The sequence below is a fragment of the Phoca vitulina genome, unplaced genomic scaffold (assembly GCF_004348235.1).
Source record: "Phoca vitulina isolate PV1807 unplaced genomic scaffold, GSC_HSeal_1.0 scaffold36, whole genome shotgun sequence".
Classification (NCBI taxonomy): domain Eukaryota; kingdom Metazoa; phylum Chordata; class Mammalia; order Carnivora; family Phocidae; genus Phoca; species Phoca vitulina.
Genome location: NW_022589739.1, coordinates 18,909,170 through 18,921,776, shown reverse-complemented (window position 1 = coordinate 18,921,776; position 12,607 = coordinate 18,909,170). Strand labels below are relative to the sequence as shown.

Genomic DNA, 12,607 nt, shown 5'->3' with positions numbered 1-12,607 from the left:
CTGCGTGTGCGCGTGAGTGTGTGTGTGTCTCTCTCGCTCGCCCTCTCTGTCTGTGTGTAAGAGAGCGAGGGTGGGGGACGGAGGCAGGCAGGCGAGCAGGCAGGGAGGGGAAGAAGAGGAGGGAAGCTATTAAACACACACACTCACACACACGCGCGCGCACACACCCGCCCCAACCCCCCCAGAAGCCTCGGGATTGCAGCTGTTTCATGTGGGGCAGCAGTGCTGGCAGGGACGCCGGCCGGGAGCGGCCGGGAGCGGGAGCCGGGCGTGCGCGCGCGGCTGGAGGCTCGCTGGGGCTCCGCTCCCCTCGGGAGCTATTGTTGGTCTCGCTGGAGCTGAGCGCAGAGCCGGGACCCGCTCCTTCCTGGGCGCCCTGCTCCGGCTCGCGGAGCCGAGGAGCCGCGCCGCCGAGCGCCAGAGGAGCCACCCGCGCGGCGCCGAGCCTCCCTGCCGCCCTCCTCCCCGCTTCCCCGGCGGTGGCAGCCTGCAGCCACGGTAAGGCGGCGCGCTCCGCTCTACGGAAAAGCGCCTCGGGGACCGCGGCGGCATCTCGCCGGCTCCCTCGCCCCTCTTTGCTCGTTGGCCGTGGCGGGGTCGGGGCGGCTTGCACGGACGCCCAGCGTTCCAGGAGACGCTCTCCTCCCTCGGCCCGCACTGACGGAGGAAGGGAGGGAGGCTGGGCGGGAGGCTGCCGGCGAGGCGAGCCAGTGAGGAGCCCGAGCCTCGGTCGCCGCAGCCCCCGGAGCCCGCCGCGGACTAGTCTGAGAGCGAAGGTTAGGGGAGAGTGGGGAGGTGGGCGCGGGTCCGGGACTCGGGACTGCGGGTGGGAGGGAGGCGGCGCGCCCGGGTTCGTCTTCCTCGCGGGGATCCCCTTCCCCGCCCCAGCCCCAGAGTCCGCAGCCCCTCTGCAGACCAGCCTGCCCCTGGGCCCCGGCGGTCGCTGGAAGAGCCTGGAAGGCGGCGCCCGGCTCTGGCCCCTGCAGCCCGTCCTGCGGGGCGAGCACCGGCTGCAGCGGCCCCGCGTGCGCCACGGTTGGAGCGGAGGAACGCGAGAGCGACCCCAGCCCCGCGCCCTCTGCAGCCCGCGCGGCGCTCGCCTCTCCTCGCCCGCCGCCCTGCAGCGGTGCTGACGTTCCCTTCCCAGCGAGTGGAGGCTGCAGCCGCGCGGGTGGACGCTCAGAGCGCTTCTGGGTGTGAGTGTGAGTGTGTGCGTGTGTGTATGTGTGTGTGACTACTCGCACCGTGGTTTGGAGAAATTTGCTCTGGGTTGAAATGTGATCACCGACCTCCGTCTTTTTCCTCGCGTTTTAAAAAATGCAGTCTTTTTTGAAGGAAGCAGACGTGAAGGTGGTATCGGAGTGTGTGTGTGTGCATGTGTGTGTGTACGCGCAACCAGGGAATACACAGCTAACTACTGGGGGCGAGGGAAGGTTCAACTGGTGAGTCCTCCTTGGCTGAGCGGTAGGGTGGGCTTCGCTGGCCGTTGCCCGCCCCTTCTTGGCCCTGTCCCCGCCTAGGCGAGGTTGGAAAGTACTGGAAATTCAACTGCGTGGTCTCTAACTTTGGAAGTTGGCTCCCCTTTCAGGGCGACACGTTAAGGCGATTTGTGCACCTTGGTCCATGTGGACGAGGGTATTATTACTCGGTTGGGTAATAGGAGCCCTCTTTAGAACCGCGCCAACCCCCCCGCCCCTGTCTCTATCCCCCTCCCACCCCCCAGGCCTAGCGAGGTTTGTAGAGATGCAGTTATCCGTAAGACACCAATGCAGCGAAAGGGGCGCATTGAGGCAGCTTGGGTTTTGGTAGATCCTGCCTGAACCCTTGGTATTTGACAAATCCACGAGATCGCCTTGCTGCTTTGTGGAAGGCGGCAGCGGGGCACGCTCGGGATTCGAGCGCGGGGGCGAGAAGGTGCCCAAGTGCTGAGCTGTGCGTTGGTGCACGCAAGATCTGCCGTACGGCATCGCGGGCAATTATATAAACTGGCTCAGTGATTACCCAGAACCGTGATGTGAGCACCCGGTTCGCGAAAGACAAGCCTGAAAGTTTGCCTGCTTGGGGAATGTAAGTACCGGGGCGCACCCATCCCGAGACTGGAGGGCAGGGAGACGCCTGGCACCACGGCCCCCAATTCCATGGTCGGCGTTGGGTGCTGATGCTACTGTCTCCAAAGAACCGGTTATCGAGACAGGAATTGGGTAGAGACTTTGGGATTGATCAAAGAGAAAAAGCCGGTCAGAACTCAGGGTTCATGGAGTCCCCAGAGCCCGAGCCTGTCTCGGGGGTGTTGGGAGGCCTTGCAGGGGATGCTCTTTCAGGAAACTAACTTTGCATACTGGGGAACCGCTAAGCCTCTCTTCTCTGCCTCTCAGATCTCCTCCAACCCATCTTTCACACCCAGTGCCCTTCACGTGTTTAGAAACCTGCCTGCGCTGTCTGGTCCACCTTGGAGATGCCAAGCATGCCAGCCATCCAGGCCTACTCTGGCGGGGGGTTAGGAGGGAGAGGGCTGGCCTCTGTCAGGGTTGGCCACCATTAGGTACCCATTCCTGGTTTCCAGGGCTAGCCGGGAGCTAATGGGGTAGGATGGGGATAAGCGCAGAGTATGGCTTCCGCCTCCTTGCTTCTCTCCTACGCGGAGCGCAGTTTGCTTCTGTTGCGTTTATTCTCTCCCTGCTTCCCATAGCTGCCGCAGCCTGTAGCATGTTGATGGTCTTTGATAGAGAAACCACAGTAGTGGAGTGCTTTTAAATCTTTTTTTCGCCTGTAGAGGGATAAACCACCCCAGACCTGACAGAGGCGTGCGGAACGCTGAAGTCTGAGGCACAGTGGCCCCGAACTCCCTCTCCCCCTCCCCCCGCAGGCAGGAGGTGGTGGTGTGCTTGGGTGGAGGGGAGGGTTTTGTTTTTGCCACATTCCACGGTCCCGAAACCCCGCATCCCCTCCCCCTGAAATCCCGAGTCTGTCTGAGTATGTTCCGCGCTGTAAAATAAATCCGCCCTTCGCAGACCTGTGGGGCCGTTCGGATTTCCTGCTGCTGCCGTGATCCTTAACAATGCGATTACAAAGCTCGTGCTCGGCTGGGGAAAATCGCCAGGTGCCCGCCGGCCGCGCCTTGACCTTGCTGAAGGCGCCTTTAACCCGGCTGCCTGAGAGGCTCCGGGGCGGCCGCGAGGGTCCGGTAAGGAGGAGGGCGCCCCGGAGGGGCTGTGCTTGCTCCGGACAGGGAATCCGGTCGCGGCGGGGCGGCCGCGGGGAGGGGACGGGGCTCGGTGGCAACCTGTTTCCCGGCGCCCTCCCGCTCCACGGCCTCCGCGCCGGCCGGGCGCCGCCGTCCTCTCCACGGGCCTCTCTCCACCCCCCACCCCCCCGGCGTCCCGGGTCGGGGGCGCGGGCCGAGGCCCCCTCGCGCTCTCCGCCGTCTGCTGTGCCCCCGGCTTCCGGCTCCTCGGCCGGCCGAGCCGCGCCGCAGTCCGCACTAGCCGGGCCGCCGGGTGGGCGGGGCCTGCACGGGAAACCCGAGCCCCGACCGCCGCGTTCCGGCGGGGTGCTAGCCCAGGAGCCGCGCCGCTGGGTCGGTCCGGCCGCGCTGCTCTCTCCCCGCCTGCCCCCATCCTCCGCCCCGCGGCGCGCTCCGGGCGCTCCGCCGTTAGCTCTGCCCCGGAGCTCTCCTCGCCAAAGTTAGGAGGGATGTTTTCACAGGTGGTGGTGGAAGCAAGTTTGTGTGTGCGTGTGTGTGTGTGTGTGTGTGAGAGAGAGAGAGAGAGAGAGAGAAAGAGAGAGAGAGAGAGCGAGCGAGCCTGGAAGGGGGGTGTGCGGCGAGGCCAGCCATCGCGCAAAAATGGGATTCCCCTCTTTGTAGGCGTTATAAGAGAATGATGAGAAAGAATCTGTTTTCTCTGGTGATGATGGGCGTCCTTCCGCCTAGTGGAATTGGACAAGGCTGAGCTGATTTCCCGGGGCGAACGAGCGTCGCCTCTCAGCGGTTCCCTGCGTGCAGTAGGTCCTTGTGAACGTCGCGGAAGTGAACGCCCCCAGGTTCTCCCAGCAAACTTAGGACGGAGATGTTCCTATAGCGTTACGGGGCTAATTCAGGGAAGGTTTTATTCCCAGCATGTGTCTTTAAGTGAGCGGGGGCAGAGAGCAGGTTGGCGTGTGAATTCACCGTCTTCTGAGGGTAGGGAAGTTGTCAGGAATGGGAAGGTTAGGTTTTTGAGATTTCTTGGTTTCATCTGCCAGCTCCCTGTTGTCATCAAGGCCTCTTTTTGGGGATGGGGGTAGAATGGAGCCAGTAAAATCCAATAAACCACCCTAATGGACTTTGGGGGGAAATAGGGTCAGCCTTGCTCACTGCGGGGCTGGGGTGGGGGAGAGGGGCGGTGGAACCAATGTTCAGCCTAAAGAAGAATCATCAGAGGGCAGTTCTACAGCGAAGGGAATAATCTGGAATATGAGGTAGTGAGCTCCCCACTGAACAGGTGTTGCCGTGGGAGACTGGGTATTATAGTACTGGACAATTTGGATCTCCAATAGATCTGACTCTCTGTGGCATAATCTGTTTAACCGCCTCTGGTTTTGTGGGAGTAAATTGGTGGGATGTGACTTTAACTCCTTTATTTACTGGGTGGAAATCCTGGCGATGTGGCCTGAGTTACCTTTGGAACTTCAGTTTGCTCTCCTATAAATGGGAAGATATTCTCTAGTTTACAACAAAGTAAGGATTAATGTCACAAAACCTCACAGATGATCATTCCCTTACACTTCCTTCATCCCTTTCCAACACGGTGCATTTGTTGGGTGGGGGTTGGGCAGGAAAATCAACATCCCCAAAAGAACCAGCAACATTGCATCCGTGGTCTATTTAAAAACAGCTCAAGTGCTTGAAACAAAAATATCTTCTCTTTTCTTAGAAAAGTCATTTCCAGTTTTGTTAGAATTTCTCCCTCATTGAGTCCTTTTTTATGACAGAATTACATTCCTGTGCAGATTGGCATGTTACATAACCCGATATTTCCAGATCAAGAGTTAAAAATATGGGAAAGAGGGTGATTAGGAATTTAAGATAAAGATTGTTGGACAATACAAGCGTTACACTCTTTAACTCAGAGGGGTTGAAGAAAATGAGATTGATTGTCACCTGGTGTAAATCCTCACCTGGGTACTCAGCCTCCCCTGTCCAGTCCCAATAAGCGGCTACCCTGCCTGGACCTCAAGCTGGCCACTGTTCTTTCCCAATACATTCTCCCACATCCATAAATCTCAAAAGGGAAACAAAAGAACAATGGGATTTAAATCACTGCCTTGCAGATTTGATTCCAAGAGCCTAGCAGGGTAAATCAACGTCAATTCTAGATCCGAGAGACCGATTTTTACCTGCCTTCTTACGTGGTTTATCAGCCTGGCTTACTGTAGCTGAAAGCTGAATCACTCTGTCATTGCTCTGCACTGACAGACTGCTATGGGGGCCACTTGGAAAGTAACACGTGCCCCGGTTTCCAGGGAGTCCAGCATATATAGATCTCTGAACACATAGTTTTCCACAAGAAAAGCTTCTAATGAAATAGTGTAAATGTAGATGCTTTATTCCTCTGTATTTATTACTTTGCCACAGTTTTTTTTAAACTTTTATTGTGTTTATTCTAATTATCAAAGTATCTGTGTTCACTGCAGCAAGGTAAGACAATAGAGAAAAAGCAGAAGGAAAATAAGTTTCACCACATTTTGAGTCGTAACGTGGGACTTTATGCATGTAAAAAAATGAGATCAGAGTCGTAATTATGTATTTTCATTTAATGATAGATCTTGCCGTGTTATAATATTTCTCCCTCTGGCAACATGTTTAATAACTGCATAGAACCTCAGTGTTTTAATATGCCATCATTTATTTAACCAGTACTGAAATTTTGACTTGTTTATTTTTAGTTTTTTTTTTTTAATTAAAACAAAGCTGCAGTAGCCATCCTTGTGCACGCTGTGTAATTTTTGTATTCCTTAAGACAAATTCCTAGAAAGTAGGATTGCAGGGTCACAGGCATAGGCCATGCTAATACTTCTCTCACTCATGAGAAGCAGTAGACTACACTGTGATTTCTACTTCATCTTTTAAGCCAGAATATGGCTGTTTACTTTGCAGTCCCTTCTAGACTTGGGAGCCTGGGTAGCAGAGGGAGGTAGGGGTGACAATCAGACCTCAAGCAGGGGATTTGCATTTGAGCTGTTCTGCTGAAGTGATAGGCAAATCCTTTTTCAAGAACATTTTTCTTCCCTGGCTGTTTACGAATCATCACTTTCTGTAGCGCTTCAGCCAGCAATGGAGTTGAAATATGTAAATATGTTCCTCTGTATTGTAGGTGGGGCTGGCTCCACAGTGAATGACAAACAGTTCCTCAGAGAAGTGTGTGTGTCTAGCATTTGCTCAGACGATGGATTCCATCCTTCCCTGCCCTTCCCCCTTCCCTTTTCCTTTGGCTCAGAGGCCTTGGAATGGCTGCCTAGGAAATCTGACAAAGGAAACAATTGGGACTACCCACAGCAAGCTTATCCCCATCCGCTGCAGGGCATTTTGCTGGAAAACCCGCCCAGCTGTGTCTCTGCAGGGTGCCTGGGCACAGTAAAAAATTAAATTAACATGCCTACATGCTGTTTCCTAAGTGGGGGTAGTTGGGTATCTCTTCCCATCCTGGTATGGGCCAGTTCAGTGAGAGGGTGTATTTGTCAGTCTTGCTGTCACGTGTCAAATTTCTGTGACCCAGAAAAGATTTGTTCCCTGTGGTTAGATGACTCGTCATCTGACAAAGAATTCAGTGGAGCCACTGGGGGAAAACCCAGTCCTCCCATTTCCAAGGTGTCCCCGTACCCAGCAGGAGACATCAGGAGCCCCTTTAGATCAGAGAAAGGTCACCTCGGCCTTGTTGCATGGTGTGGTCACCATGTGGGAAACCCAGTGCACGGGTCGCAGACTCGGAATCTGACAAGTGTTTAGATGCTGCCTTTGATACTGACGCTTCTCCAGTTTCACTAGGGAAGGCAGTGGGACGGTTTTGTCCTTTGTCATGTTCTGAACATCAAATCGGGGCCTTTCTTTCATTTGGAAAACAAAAAGGACGCAGGACAGAAACGTAGCAGGATCTCAAAAGCTGTTATTCAGTGCCCCCTCCTCCCTATCTCCTTGAGTCCTGCATGGCTTTGTGGATGGTAGCCTTATTGCTCCCAGTGGCAATGACCATCAGATACAATTGATAAATCATTATAACCCTCAAGCACATTAGATTTTAAGAATGTTTTCTTTTCAAGAGCTGAATTTCTTGCTGTGGAATGATTGTTGATTCAAAAAATCGGGTCTTTGAACCCCTTGAAAGTCAAGCAAAAGAGTTGCAGCTAACACATTATGGCTTAGGGTAAAACACTTGCCCATACTTGGAACCAGTTTCCCTTTCTATAAAATTAGGTTGGGAGAGGAGAGTGGATTTGATGTTTTGTGAGGTCGTACTTCTCAAACTTTTAATATGCACATACATCACCCAAGAGTCTTGTTAAAGTGTAGGTTCTGATTCAGTACATCTGAAGAGGGGCCTGAGTCTGCATTACTGGTAAGCTCCAAGATGATGCCATGAGGCTTGTCCCTGGTCCAAACTTTTAGTAGCCAGGTTTCAAGCTACTTCCTACTCTGACATTATTTCAGAAAGTAATAATAATGACCACCAGACATCAAGAGGAGCTCTCATATTTATAGATGGCACTATAAAGGGATGTGTCCTTTCTTTCCTTTTGGGTTTTGAGAATTGGCATCTTTTAGCAGACAGAGTAGGGAGGGACATAGTTCTCTTATCTTGTGGTTGAAGGTGGTGGAAGAATGGGGCAAGTGTCAAACAAACACATATTGAGTGCTTTCTGTGTGTTAAGTAGCTACTATTACCTCCGTGTTCTAGATGAGGAAACTGGGACTCAGTAAGGCAAACCATTTGCCCAAGGTCACATACCTAGGACTAGCATTTGATCATAGGCCTCTCGGGCTCCAAAACCCTTGTTTCTTCTAGAATAGCAACTTTGTAACTTTTTGGAATGCCATGTAATTAAAACTGAGTGCTTAGCAAAGTGTTTCTCTTTAGAGGTCCTTTTACTGGGTCTACTTTGAGAGTGGATGAAGACATTTAAAAATTTGTTTCATTATCATGCAAGCAATGAAAGTGCTTAAGAGCTTAAAAGCAATTTGTTCAAGTTGGTTAAATATCCGCCCTCCCCAATCTTGTTTGTATTATTAATTTACTCATCAAACTGTGACATCAAAACCATTGTGAAAGTACATTTCAGTCTCTTCTGATTGGTGGAATGTTGTAGATGGAAGGAGTTTGTATTGATGAGGTCCACAGCGGAAGGATCTAGTTCAGAGGGAGTCAGAAAAACCAGCTCTTTACTGAATAAACTCAGCCCTCCTTTGGCCTTTGGGTGGGAATTGGTCGTTTAAACGTTTTATTAATGTGCAATTATTCTGAGAACCAGTCAGCAATGCACCTCTTTGCAAACATTAATTAGCTGATCTTCACATCACCCCCACATGGCAGATAAATAGCATTAAGCCTGCGTTTGAGAGAACAAATGGACACATGGAGATGAGGATGGAGGAGGCAAACTTTTGCCTTGCAGGAAGTATGGTAGAGGGAGGCAGAATTAAGAGATTACTTGAGTTTGTCACTTAATAAATATTTATTGGGTGATGCACTAGATATTCGAGAGCTGCACTGTGCAGTGAGTGCAGTAGTCACTAGTCACAATTTAAATTAAATTTAATTAAAATTAAATAAAATTAATAATTCATTTCCTCAGTCACACTAGCCAAATTCCCAGTGCTCAGGAGAGGATAGTGGCTATCATATCAGACAATGCAGATACAGAACATTTCTATCACTGCAGAAAGTTCTATTGCAGAGTGTTGGTCCAGTCGCTCAGGATAATGAAAGACTAATGTAAAGATATCTGCCCATGTAGAACTCTCATGTAAAATTCCCTAAAACAAGAGCTGACATGAGGCTGAGTACTGCGTACTCCAGTAGTGGTTAGGGACCTGGCTTCTGGAGCTGAGCTTCTTCAGTTCAAATCCTGGCTGAACCACGGACTGGTTGTATGACTCTAGGTAGGTTATCAAACACTCTGTGTCTCTTTGCAAACTCATGCTACTATTTTTCACCTCTCTTATTAGCCAAGATTATTTCTAAGACAGTGCTGGATTCTGGGGAGGGTGCTGGGAGACAGGTACTCTCCTTTGCTGCTGGTGGAAATGCAAATTAATACACCCTTTTAGGAAAGCAATTTGGCAATAACTGTCAGTAGTCCTAGAAACACTTGTTCCCTTTAGCTCAGTATTCCAATTCTAGGAATCTAGCCAAAGAAAATAATCAAAGATGGGCAGAAAAGATGTCAGAATAAAAATGTTCATTGCCTTGTTATTTATAATAGTGAAAAAAAAAAAAAAGATGAACAATCGGATCGGACAAGTAAAGTATGGCAGCCAAACAGGGGGATATTATATAAAGATTAAATGTCATTTTCAAACATCTGTTTTTGTGACATAGGAAAATGCCACAATAAAATTGTTTTAAAAAAATAATGCTATACTATTAAATCCAAAGTATGTTTTCCAAAGCAGACATTCGTTGAAGCAGGACTAAAAAGAAACAAAGTATTAAAAGTAGTAGCCTGTGAATTAATAGTATTTTTGATTGTTTTGAGACAATTGTTTTAGCTATTTCCTCTAAAGTTTTGTGTTTTATTTTCTTTTACCTATTTTTTTAACTGAACTAACCTAAGAAGTTTGGCAACTGGGTGCACTCAGGCCCTGTCCTCTGTCTGCTATGTTGTGTGGTCAGAGACTCCCAGCTGCTCTTAATCTGCCTTTTATAGCAATTTTGGAATGTCTAGTTTATCCAGTTGTGTTTGTCTACCTTCAAGGCCAGGACGTATTTCTGCCCAACCTTAATTCCTCTTTGTGGCCGGTTAAGTCCATTTGTACGTGCACTCTGAGGTTCTTCAGACTGAGTGGCATGGAGTCTTGGGAAGAACATCAGCTTTGAAGCCTGCAAGAACTAGGTTTAGACCCTGACCCTCACCTCCTCACCATATGACCTTGAGCAACCCTTCTGTGCCTCAGTGTTCTCCTCTATAAAATCGGGAAAGTGATAGATCTCATCTCATATCACATGGCGATGAGGATTAAGTGTTCACTTCCGTAGAACATCTGGCACATACAGGTAAATAAAGAGGCAAATGGCTTCAGGGCCTGGCACGCAGGGCTATCTAGAACATAAGCTAATGTATTCCCCAGGACACTGGTGAAATCGGCAAGAATCCCCACTTTCCAGATGAAGGAGTGGGGCCTCTGGTGGTTGCGTGACACCGCCCCTGTCACATGGGCTTGTGAATGACAGAGCGGGAGTGGACTGAGTCTGGCGGCCTCGGAAGCTCGTGCCTTCTTTGGTGCGGGCTCACCAGCTCCCTTCCTGGTTTCCCTGGATGCACTTTGTCCTAATGCTATGTAAACCCTTCAACATTTCCCAGCCATGCACTCATCCCTTTCAAGGAATAAGTAAGACAGACATTCCTTTTCTGTAGGTTGAATGATTATAACAAAAACTCGCTTGACTAAAAATGTAGCCCTGAGCTGCCAAGTAACAGAGGCTGGGATGCTGGTCCTAGAACCATTTCCTGGGAAGTCTGCAGGGGCCTTGGCCCTGTGACTTTTGGCCACCAAAGATCTGCCACACTTCACTTCTTGGTAGCTTGAAAGAGGTACCAAATTTGTGGACATCCCCAGCTCCCAGTTTTAAGACTTTGTGGGACCTTGGGCAAGTTACTTCACATCTCCATGAGTTAGATCCCGTATCCATAAAATGGGGATAATAGTAAGTGTTTATTAGGGTTGGCGGCAGGATTGTCATAAAAGAATGTGAGTTTTGTGAGACCTTGTCATTGTTGAATCAGCATCATTATTTCCAGGGCCTTTAAAGTAACTTATTTGGGGACAGCTAAGTCATGAGTTGCTTTTTCTCCACCAGGGATGGTTCCCCCATATACTTGGAGTAAGTGCTTCCCAAGGCCATGTAAGGCAGAGGAAAATGCCCAACAGACTTGGGCTTGAATTCTCTGCTTTGTCATCTGGTAGCTGTATGAATTCAAGCGAGTTAATTAGGTTCTCTTAGCTTCCATCCATTTATAAAATGGAAAGCCGAAGTATTGACCTCAAAGAGTTGGTGTGGGTTTGTGAAGTAACTTGCACAGTGCTTACTTAACAGGCAGGGTCTTCTGTGTGAATGTAGCTCTTGGCTTTGCTGTTTTTCCTGTGACCTCCGCACCCACTCAGCTCCTGGTCCTCTTGATTCTTGCTTCTGGAGCCTTGATTGCACTGTTTACACGGGTCAATGGCAGACAGAGCTATGGTGGAGGGGGCTACTGGGAGGATCTGAAGGAGCCTATTTATTATGGTTTTTGCAGTCAGACTCTGAGAGGACCTCTGGCATCCCTGCCGTTTGAAAAAATGGAGGGGCCTATAGAAGTGGAAAAACCAAAATGCTCTAGATTTAGACCAGCAGATCCTGGTTCTGATTCCAGCTCTGTCCCTTTGCCACTCGGCACCAGATTGGCATAATGATTCTTTATCTTCTTCTCTGAGCTACTGTCTCCTGCTAGATTTTGAGTTCCAGCTCAGTGCCCAATACTGTGGATTCCAACCCTGGTTATGCATCAGGATCACCTGGGAGCTCTTACCCAACACCAGTGCCCCAGCCCCACCCCAGAGTGCTCTATAACAGCTGTGGCTGGGACCCAGGTGATGCCAAGTTGCAGCCAGGATTGAGAAATGGTGAATAAAGTAGAGCCTCATTAAATGTTCCTTCCCTCCCTTCTTCAAAGCATGAAGGGATCCCATATTGAGTAATTTATGTATGAGGAGGGTGACCTAATTTATTTGAGCCATGGGACTACAGATATAGTAATCAAAGCTTCTTTCTCATCGCCTCCCTGCCTCCTGGCAAACTGGGGCATCTGGGTCAGAAAAGTGTGGCCTTCTCACTCAGCCTTTTTCCTCATTTCAACACAGTTGCATCCCGAGTGCTGAAAAGGCCTCGCTAGCCTTTGCCTAGAGATACTGTGATATTCCTTTGACCTGGTTTTACTCCTTTTATGTATACTTCTGGGCAGAGGCCCTGTTAACCATTCATGCACAACCTGCACTCAGGATTCCTGGGGTAGAAGAGGGAGTACCTGGTCTCTGCTCCCTATGAAAGGGGATCATGTGGTAGCTCTCCAGGATTGGTGTCAGACTTGACATTGCCCAAAGGCCTGCAAGCTCTGCACTTCTGGATGGTTTGGGTGATTTTACATCTTTTAGATAATTAATATTTGCTTGAGAAATCCTATTCAGTTGGCTGATTGTCTCTTCTCTTCTTTTTTTTTTTTTTTTAAGATCACTTCAAATCCACCTCAAAGTAAGAAAAAGTGTTGTGTTCTGGAGAGGGCTTTGAAACTCAATGTAGATATAGGCGCTGCCTGGGGACTTGTTAAAATGCAGGTTCTGCTTCAGCGGGGGGGGGGGGGGGGGGGGGGGGGGGGGGGG

At 50.1% G+C, this 12,607-nt stretch overlaps 1 protein-coding gene across 3 annotated transcripts in view; it reads left to right on the top strand.

Moving 5' to 3' along the window:
- The window catches only part of TENM4 (teneurin transmembrane protein 4), a 1,359,030-nt gene that overhangs the window by 651,247 nt on the left and 695,176 nt on the right, over positions 1 to 12,607 (top strand). Inside the window, exon 1 of one of the 3 annotated variants that reach the window (XM_032427009.1) lies at positions 56 to 498. The exons of the other annotated variants lie outside the window; for them this stretch is intronic. The gene's annotated coding sequence lies outside the window, so the exon portion shown is untranslated. Of the gene's footprint in view, positions 1 to 55; positions 499 to 12,607 lie in introns of those variants that run through there. 3 annotated transcript variants of the gene reach the window in all.